Genomic DNA, 10,463 nt, shown 5'->3' with positions numbered 1-10,463 from the left:
GGGAAATTCTTGAAAACTGAGTTTTGAATAGAACATCTAATGAATGTCTCATCTAGGGATGAAGGGATGTTTGTTAGCATCATTAGTGATCAATCATATGGACATGTTTCATAGTTAAAATGTCAATGGGAAATGCTTTTTGACAAAAATTTGAAAGTAGTATCTAGTAGGTGTTATGTCTAGGGATGAAATAACACTTATTAGCCTTAATAAACTCTTGTTCTTGAATCCAAGCGATTTAGCTTGATGTGCTAAGGGATTAGGAGTTTAGTTAAGATACTTAGGCTCTTTCGCATGAGGGATCATGGTTAGAGCACTATAGTGGGTTAAGGTAGCATTAAAGTGAATATTGTATAAAGAAAACCTTTATAACTACTTAGATTGTTAGCTTAGTGTAGCCAAATCCCCAACATTTTGTTCATTTTTGCATTTAGATCTTCTCGCCCAACAACTGTTTATATTTTTGCTCACATTTAATTTGTTTTGTTTTTTGTTTAGAACCAACTTTACTTTTATGTTCTTTTACATTTAAAACTAAATCTCTTTTGCCTGGAACTTGAATTTGCACAAATAGCTTGATACAAGAAAGTTCCAATGGATATGATACTTAACTTTTTGTTTTATACTATTTGTATGATACTTTGGTATACTTGCCAAGGACCTATCAAGTAGAAGGGTGGTTGCATGGTACATAGATATATCTGAGTTCGGACTAAAATTTAAGCCACGAGGACCCATTAAAGCTCAATGCGTGGTTGACTTCATGGCAGAGCTTCCCCCCAAACCAAGCAGTGGTGATATAGGTGATTGGTGGATGCTCTATGTTGATGGAGCTTATAACCCCAAGGGTAGTAGAGCAGGAATCACTCTTGAAAGATCTAGAGATATCTCCCTCAAGCAATCATTGTTTGATTTCAAAACCTCCTACAATCAAGTTGAGTATGAGGCTCTGATTGTAGGGATAAAATTAGAAAAAGAAGTTGAAGTGAAGAAAATTAGGTGCAGAAATGACTCCAAGCTTATCACTAGCCAAGTCAATGGAGATTTCCAAGCTAAAGACACATAAATACAGAGGTACTATCATCTAACAATGTGTTTGCTCAGTTGCTTTGACAAGTATGAGCTCAAGCACATTCTCAGAGAAAACAATGACAAAGCAAATGTATTACCAAAATTGGTGAGTTCCAAAAAGTGGGGGCAACATAGAACATTCATACAAGAAACACTCGTTACACCAAGCATAGATAAGTCTAACATCTTTGTAAGTCAAATTGGTAGTAACTCTTGGATGAACCCGATATGGAATTATCTTGTGAACAATCAATTACTAGAAGACAATATTGAGGAAAAAAAAAGATAAAATTGAAGTTAATCCATTATGTTATCTTTGATGGAGAGATTTTCCGATGAGGAATTTCTATCCTATTGTTGAAATGCTTGAGTGATGATGAAGCCCAATATGTCATGAAAAAAATTCATAGAGACATCTGTGGCATGCACTCAAGAGGAAGGAATATGGCAACTTGAGTTCTCTGAGTTGGTTATTATTGGCCAACAATGCATATTAATCGTGAGGAATATTCAAAGAGGTGTAAAGAATGCCAAAAGTTTGACAACCTTCACAATGCACCACTAGAGAAATCACTCAACATTCATTCACCATGGCCATTTGCATTTTAGAGTATGGACGTTCTTGGTCTCTTTCCTGCTGCAAAATGGCAAGCAAAGTTCTTACTGGTGACCATTAATTACTTCACCAAGTAGATTGAGGTAGAACAACTTGCCAAAATCACTGCTCAGAAGGTTAAAAAATTCACATGGAGATTGTTGATATGTAGACATGGTTTCCTTTTTGCTATAGTTATAGATAATGGCACCCAATTCACAAAGAAAGGGTATGAACAATTCCCACGATAGCTTGGCATCAAGCCCTTGGTATTTTTCTGTTGAACATCCCCAAACAAATGGGCAACCAGAAGCAGCGAACAAGGTCATCTTGACAAAGATGAAGAAATAGTAGGCAAAGCAAAAGGTCTTTGGGTTGAGGAGTTGCCTAGCATACTATGGGCATACCATTTCACTCAGCTATCCACAACAAAGGAAACTTCTTTCAGATTGACTTATGGTACTGGTGCCATGATTCCAGTTAAGGTTGGCAAACCTTAAGCAAAAAGTGCCTACTTAGAGGAAGCATTTAACGATGAAAGTGTAGTGTTTGAGCAATATATGATTGACGAGGTGAGAGATCACGCTCAAATTCAAGATGAAGCTTTTAAAAGGAGAGTAACTCGGAAGCATAAGTCAAAATTGAAGAAAAGAGAATTTCTAGTTGGCGATCTTGTATGGAAAATGAGAGGAGAAGCAAGGAAGGATCATGTTGAAGGAAAACTTGATCCAAATTGGGAAGGACTCTTCAGAATCATTGCAACACTGCAAAATTGTGCATATTGACTTGAAGAGTTTGTTGGAAAGATCATTCTAAGGACCAAGAATGCAACACATTTGAATTCATACTTCAACAAGATAACCAGGAATCATAATCTTTTTCCTACTTTGGGTTCCCCCCCCCCCCCAAGTAAAACAATAATAGGTTTTGGCTGGAAAGTTTTTAATGAGGCACACTTAGGTCATATTGTAAAAGGAAAGTACTATCGTTACAATCATATAATGAAATCCTTTTACACAGGTCATCCTATTTCTTTCATCTTTATTGTTTATTTTTTCTTGTGCTTATTTATTCTTTACTTGAATTAGTGGAAGAAGTCTTACACAAAATTGTGTACTACTTATTCATATCTTACATAAAACTGTGTATCGATCTATTTACGTCTTACACAAAACTATATATTGACCTATTTGTCTTGTACAAACAATACATTGACCTTATATCTTTGTGCAAATGCATAATGACCTTTAAAACCAAGTACAACTAGTACATTGACACAAAAGTAAAATGTTGAGAATTGAAGAAATAAAACAATTGAAGGACTTATACTTTCTTTACAACTCAGTTTGTTTATATAATTTATTTGTAATATGATTTAGAAATCCATAAGACCGGGTTTACTTTTACCACTCTACTGTTAATAGATATCTTAAAGAACAATTAAACATAACTTAAACTCTTAGAAATTTTGGAATTTTTGCAAACACTAATTTCATTAAGTAACAAACTTAGTACATTACACTTCATCTTTAAGTATCTTAATACATAATAACTTTAAGAGCAAAACAAAAGGCCATAAGTAACTTGGATAAACTATGTTGTTGGATGATTTGAAGTCAAAGCAAAGTTTGAAGTTGCCTCAACATCACCTGCATTGGAAGTCATTTCACTATTAGAAGCCTCTTCATAACTACCTATATCAAATTCTCTTACTGCCTCCCCATCCTTTACATCTTTCAGCACATCAAAATTCTTCATATCCATTTCAGGGGTGAACAAAGCAATTTGGCGAAGAGCTTTCTTAAAACCATCTTCATGACCCATTATGAAGGCTTGTTGAAATTGCAGTATAGGCTAAACACATGTGTTTTCTGTTGCTTTCTTCTGATCTGGAAATTGCACTTGTAATTTGGAAGCTTCCTGATCGACCAAGTCTTTATCTTTTAGGTATTATCATTTTCTAACTCAAGAGCTTTCTTTTTCTTTTCTTTAGAAGTCAATTCATCGTTCAACGCCTTAACAATATTCTTAGTCTCTGTTAGTTCCTTCATTGCAGTGTTTATGTGAATGTATGTATACATGATTTTGATGATGTCAAAGAAGAATCAAACAAGGATGCTTCAAATGATAAGCATTTGCTTCAAGAATAATTCAAGATTGCTTCAACAAACAAAGCCTTATTTCAAGATTCACTAAAGACCAAGTCTTGCCTTAAAGCAAAGTGCTTTCAAGACATGCAAGGCTCTGGTAATCGATTATCAGGAAGTGTAACGATTACCAAAAGACAGGGTTGAGAAATAGCTGTTGAAAAAGGTTTTGAATTTGAATTTTCAACATGTAATCGATTACCATATGTCTGTAATCGATTACCCGCAACGGAACTTTGGAAATTCAAATTCAAAAGTCATAACCCTTCAAATTATAACTGTGTAATCGATTACTAGTGGAAAGTTTTCAGAAAATCTGCCAACAATCACATCTTTTCGTTAGATTTGTGAATGGCCATCAAAGGCCTATAAGTAGGTGACTTGGGCACGAATTTTACATAGAGAGTTTTGATTGATTAAAAATGTTTTATCCTCTCAAAAGATTAAGAGAGTTTTGCTTGGCAAAAATATCTTATCCTCTCAAAAGACAATGAGAGAGATTCTAAAAGAACTTCATTGTCAAATGCTCTCTCAAAAAGAAATCCTTGGCCAAACACTTGCCAAATCTATAAGGATTCTTACATGATCTTTATTGTAATATTCTTCTCTTGAAGAGAGATTTCTTCTTCCATTCTTCTTATTCAATGAGATTGGCTAAGAGACTGTGAGTCTCTTGTTGTAAAACATCTGAACACAAGGGATGGGTTGTCCCTGTGTGGTTCAGACTTTGTAAAGGATTTTACAAAGATAGTGGACATCTCAAGTGGGTTGCTTGAGTACTGGACGTAGGCAGGGTTGTGGCTGAACCAGTATAAAACTGTGTTTGCATTCTCTCTTCCCTTATCTTATTTATTTTGTTGCAATCAATTGTGTCTTGCATGTTTAAAGAACATTGTTAAATTGATTGTTGTTGCTTCTTCTGCATTCTAAGCCTATCCCTCTTAAGATTATTGAGGCCACAAGGTCCAACAGTTTAAATTCTTGTTAAGACTTTCAATGGCCTTAACAAGCTTTTCATTTTCAACAACTTTCATGGAAACCATCTTCTAATGATCAACAATTTTCTGATGTAGACCATCAATGATCTCAATTTTCTTGATTAACGAGTTTTTCTCATTGAGAGCCTTGACCAATTTCCTCCTTTCCTCTAAACTAGCCTTGAACTTTATCTTCAACTCGACATAGATAGTTCTCCAATGGCGAACAATAGTAGAAGACCTATAGAGGAAAACCTCAATGAAATCCAAATTATTGTCAACCCCAACAAAATCCATCGTCTCCGAGGCAACCTTTGTAAACAACTTATTATTGGTAATGAACTCAGAACCCTAGATGTCAACATTCCATAGCGGGGGAAGATTACGAGTAATAATCACATGATTAGCCCTGCGTAGGGGACCTGAATGATGTTGGATCGCCATACCTCCACTTCACTTTTCACATGAAGTGTTATGAGGAATACTTTTTTCACCTAAAACTTAAGTACCTTGGTTAGAAATTAGAGGAGTTGGAGAGATTAAGGAAGTGGTCAATTTCTCCACATTGTTATTAGCAACATCAGAGTTTGTAGTCAGCTTATCAATATAATGTGATTGTAACACCTCAACATCCCTATTCTCAGTAGTAAGATTCTCCACATTAATACTTCCTGGAGTCTCCTTCTTAGGAAATTCTTTTTCTTTTTCAAGAGGAATCTACTCATTCACTACAACCTTCATAATTTTGGATTGAGGTTGATCGATTTTTTCGCCAAATTGAATGATCTCTTGGAAACTCTCTTTCTCTTCTTAGGCTTCACTAGGTCAGCAAGTGCTGGTAGTATGCTTGGATTCTAAGATTCTACCATTGAAGCCTTTGTCTTCCGGAATTAAAACCTTTCATAATGCCTACACAAACAATAAGAAAAATATCATAAACAAAATCACTTTATCAAAAATATTTTCAAGTACAATACAATACCCATTCTCTAAAAAGCCCTCAATGTTTCCAAAATAAGGCAATTGGACAACTTCCTTAATATTCATCCTTATTGTAAACTCCACAATTATATTAATATGTCGCCTATCCCTAGAAAATAACAATGAGCTTGCCTGAGATTTAAACCTTTGACAAAACTATTTCCAATGAGGAAATATCCTTCTTTTTCCATCAAATTTGTAAAAAAAAAATTGTGGTTGGGATAAATACAGTTTGGTCTAATCTTAAAAAAATGATTCTTAAATTTCTTCCATGAAGAGTTGAAAAGTGCGAATAAAGACCTTTGTGCACTAGCCATAGATACCCAACCAACCTTACCATCCTCACTTGCCTTAACCCAATAAAAGTATAGAAATTTAATAACCGTGAAAGTGATATTCAAATAATGACAAAAGGTTGAGAGCACCTTCATAAAGGCTTAACTATTAGGATGAAGTTATATAGGAGCAAAATTCATCTCACTCTAGACATCATATTTGAAGTCTGTAAATGGAAAAGTTATGTCCAAATCCTTGAACATATATTCACACACATACATGAAGTCAAGCTAGTTTTTACTAGTGTTGAGAAAAACCCGTTCATTGGGAAGATAATGATCAACAATAACCCAATCGGGATTATTGAGATAAGTAAGGTTCACTTTGTCCTTTAGATCGATAATGGATTATGTTTTGAAAAATGGAGGAATAAATTATGACCTCTCCAATGACCCAAGTATACCCAAGAAAAGTAATATGAGGATATTCTTTTTTCTTTTTTGACTTTTTAGGAATATAATTACCACTTTCTTTGATCTTTTGTCTTTCTTATTCTTCTATTTTTTATGGGAAAACCCTACAATATCCACTCCCCTCCCCATTACCACCACCAATAGCCTCATCCATTTTCCTAAATGGTTCAAAAACATCAACTTTAGAACCCTCTCTATTGGAATCAACAAGGCCGGTGTTAATATCACCACTGACAATGTCAACGACGATGACATTAACACCATAGAAGATTTCAGGACCTTTCATCAAATTTTGGAATTCTTCCTCATCAGAAAGAGGAAGAGAAGCAATAGAGTCAGAGAATGATTTTGACTCTTCCCCCATGTCTAAGATTTCTTTCTCTAACATGGATTTCCAGCGGACAACCAGAGATTTATCCTCATCAAAACCAGAAGAAGACATCTTAAGAATGAATGAGAAAATACTTGAAACAAAGGCAAAAACACATGAGTGTACCTAATTGAAGATGATGGTTGAAAACATGACAGGAAAATGGAAAAAATGATGCAGAGAACAAAAAGGCACAAGCTCTAGCGCACACCCTTAACCCGTCACCGTAAAGCTCTCTAACCCAGAAATGCTCTCAAACCTTCAAAAATCTCTAGTGAATTTTGAAACAATAGCAAAATGGAGAAGTGTTGGTAGAAGTAGAAAGGTCAAATATTTATAAAATTTTGAAACTTGTTCAAAACCGTTCTGACTTCTCACTATCTGTGAAAACCTTGAGAGTTATAAACTAATGATGGAGGCACGAAAACTGAAGCACCACCTTCATAAAAGGTTTTAACTCTCCAACATCGTTGTTTGGGGTTTTTTCTCCAATCGGAGCGACATGTTCATTTCAGACCACAAACGTGACAACATGTGGCATAATCAAGAGAGGCCTAGACTATCTTGTCTTAATTCGAAAGGTCATGATTCTTCGTGTCTGAAAATTCATTAATATGTTTGAACACATACATCATAAAGGTTGACTGAGGTAAAGTCAACTATCCAATTCATTCTTTAATGTTCAATAGAAGAAATTACTTATCTAAACATAAATCAACGACTTAAAACAGATCGGTCTTGTTTTGCTCCCGCGACATATCAAACTGGTCTTCATTTATTTCTTTGAAAAATGAAGGGGCTAAATTAAGTTATCCAAGTTGGTTATTTTTTTATTAAGTTATCCTAGTCGACTATTTTTTATTTCATCTTCATGGTTATCACATCAAACAATGCCCCCCCTAATAACCCCATGTCATCTTAACAACATAGCTTGCTTTGTCATCAAGCTCTTTTGTCTTCATCAGACTCAAAGCTTGGGGGGACTTGTGTACTATGAGTTTATGGGTAGTCAGCATTAACCAACCGACTACCACTCCCCACATGATGTCTTGGTGGACATCATGAGCAGTTACCAACTCAACCATCCTCACATTCCTTATAAGCCAGTAAGCGATGTATGAATAGGTAAGTTACATTTCGTTCATCATACACTTCCTAAATAGACATTGACTTTAGCATTAGAATCCCTTTTCGGGTATCTCACCCTATCATTGGAGAAAGAGTTAGGGAACACGAGAAATAGATTACTCATAGATCGAACTACAAAGAGTCTAGTAAGAAAAATATAAAAAAAATCAGAAAGTGTAAGATTTCAAATTGAGAAAAAAAGAAAGACAAAATTTGAATTTTTATTTTTGAAAGAAACCTTTTTTTCCCTCATTACTTTTTTAACCAAATAAAAATAAGAATATCATCATTTATATTTTTGCTCATTTTTTTCCATTCAAATAAATATTTCATACATTATTTTAAGAGGAAAAATATTATAGATTGACATTGTAAAAAGTTTTACAAAGTCATCCAATAAAAATTTACCATTAAATTTTGTTGACTTTTGTGATAATTAGTTTAAAAGTCATATTAACAATGAATTATGATTAGACAACAATGTAAAAGTGTTTCGCACTATTAATACATTACCATTAAACTCTTATTTTTATTCAGTAAAATCAATTTTCTATCCATCCACCTGTACATATTATTGGCATTAGCATTAAAACATCATCAATAAGAGGAATGTTAAGAATACACTTTTTAATGTATTCTTTTTAATACTTTTTTAATTAGTTCAAGTTTATTAAAAACTATTAAATTAAAAGAAAGAATCATGAGATGTGAAATTCACAAAATACTGTGATATTTAATAAATTTTAAACTTAATTACAAATTTTACCTCTAATTGTTTACTTTTTGGCAAATTCTCCCAATAAATTAAGTTGACACATTTTATTCCTATTTTTTTAAAAAAAAACTTACAAATTCTATCTTGTGATGTTAAGCTCGTCTGTCATGTTAAAATAATTAATTTTTTACTCCTTACTAAATTTTATGTGTAACTTTTTTGTTTGAGAAATTTTACTTTAATTTTTTCACTTTTGTTAAATTATGGCATCAGCTCAATGATGAAAGAAAATTTTTAATTTTTAAAAAATTAAAAATACATCAAATTAGTTTGTTATAAATAAAATTTATCAAAATAAAAAAATTAAGAATAAAACGTACAACTAAACCTTAACCAATAAAAAGATGTATCAAAACGAGTATATTCTTAAGCATTTATCTCATCAAGGAATGTGCCGTCAGATTTAAAAGTTATGTATTACTACCATCAGATAAAGTTGTGACGTCATCATAACGTTATCGTACGGTTTTGCGGTAGCCAGCGCGTGCTTTCATTTGTGACTGTCGGCAGAAGTAAAGATCGAGTCGAGAGGTTCCGTCACTTCCGTGAAGGATCTCACGTGAAGCTCAAACGAAATTTTAATTCAATAAAAAAATCTTAATATAATATTAATAAGAGGTTATTCCTATCTAAAATAGTGACTGGTCTTTGTTAAAAGCTGTAAATTATATAAGATAAATATATATTTTTTTATTTCATAGTAAGTATAAAATAAGTTATCCTGTATTTTTCCTTCAAAACAATACTGTTTCTATAATTTTTAAAATTAAATCACAATTAAATATTAACATAATTATTATACGACGTTCATTCTGAAAGAAAAATGAACAACATAAAGATAATACAGAAATTAAATTTAAAATTTGAATCTTAAATTTTTTAATTAAGAGATATAAATTATTATTATTTATGTTAATTTTTATTAGTTTTTAATTCAATAAATTAAAAAAATAATTTAGAAAAAATAAAAAAAATATCAAATTAAAATTGTAGATATATAACTGTATAAAATATTTTAAAAAAAATTAATCAATTATAATAATATTACTCGTAAACTGGGATAGAATTTGCTTCAGTAAAAAATAGGTCTAACATAGGAAAAATAAATAAAAATGAGTAATAACAAACATGGGCGTTAGAGAAAGTGTGTGCGTGATTGTGCCGACAGCACAAAGCGACAAAATGGGGTCTTCTTGTCTTTTACTTGCATTCGTCACGAGCACTTGGTTTACACATTCCAGGTGTACTAATCTTATTATTACACCTACACTACACTTTCTTTTATTCGTTGTTTGGCATTTATATTTATTTAGGGTTAGATTTTAGACATGTAAAAATAGAGGTGAAGCAAATCAAGAGAGGAATAAGACAAAAGAAATTATCATTTATTTGAAAGAAAAAAAAAAGGAACCTTTTGGACAAGATTCACGTAATAAATAATTCCCTATCGAGTGTAGTAAAATTACGAAGATATAGGTCTTTTTTTTTAGAAGAGGAATAAGTCATTTTTAGTTTTAGTTTTTTTATTAACTAAATAAATTTTTATAACATAAAAAAGTAAACTTTGTTAACATATGCTCGCTTGATTTTTAAAAGAAGTAAGACATAACTTCAATTTTCTGCTCCAATAAAATCTTTTAATTTCTTAAAGTACATCCAAAATATAAAGT

Source organism: Glycine soja, chromosome 15 (assembly GCF_004193775.1).
Source record: "Glycine soja cultivar W05 chromosome 15, ASM419377v2, whole genome shotgun sequence".
Taxonomy (NCBI): domain Eukaryota; kingdom Viridiplantae; phylum Streptophyta; class Magnoliopsida; order Fabales; family Fabaceae; genus Glycine; species Glycine soja.
The sequence above is the reverse complement of the archived record's forward strand: the minus strand, read 5'-3'. Positions refer to the sequence as shown.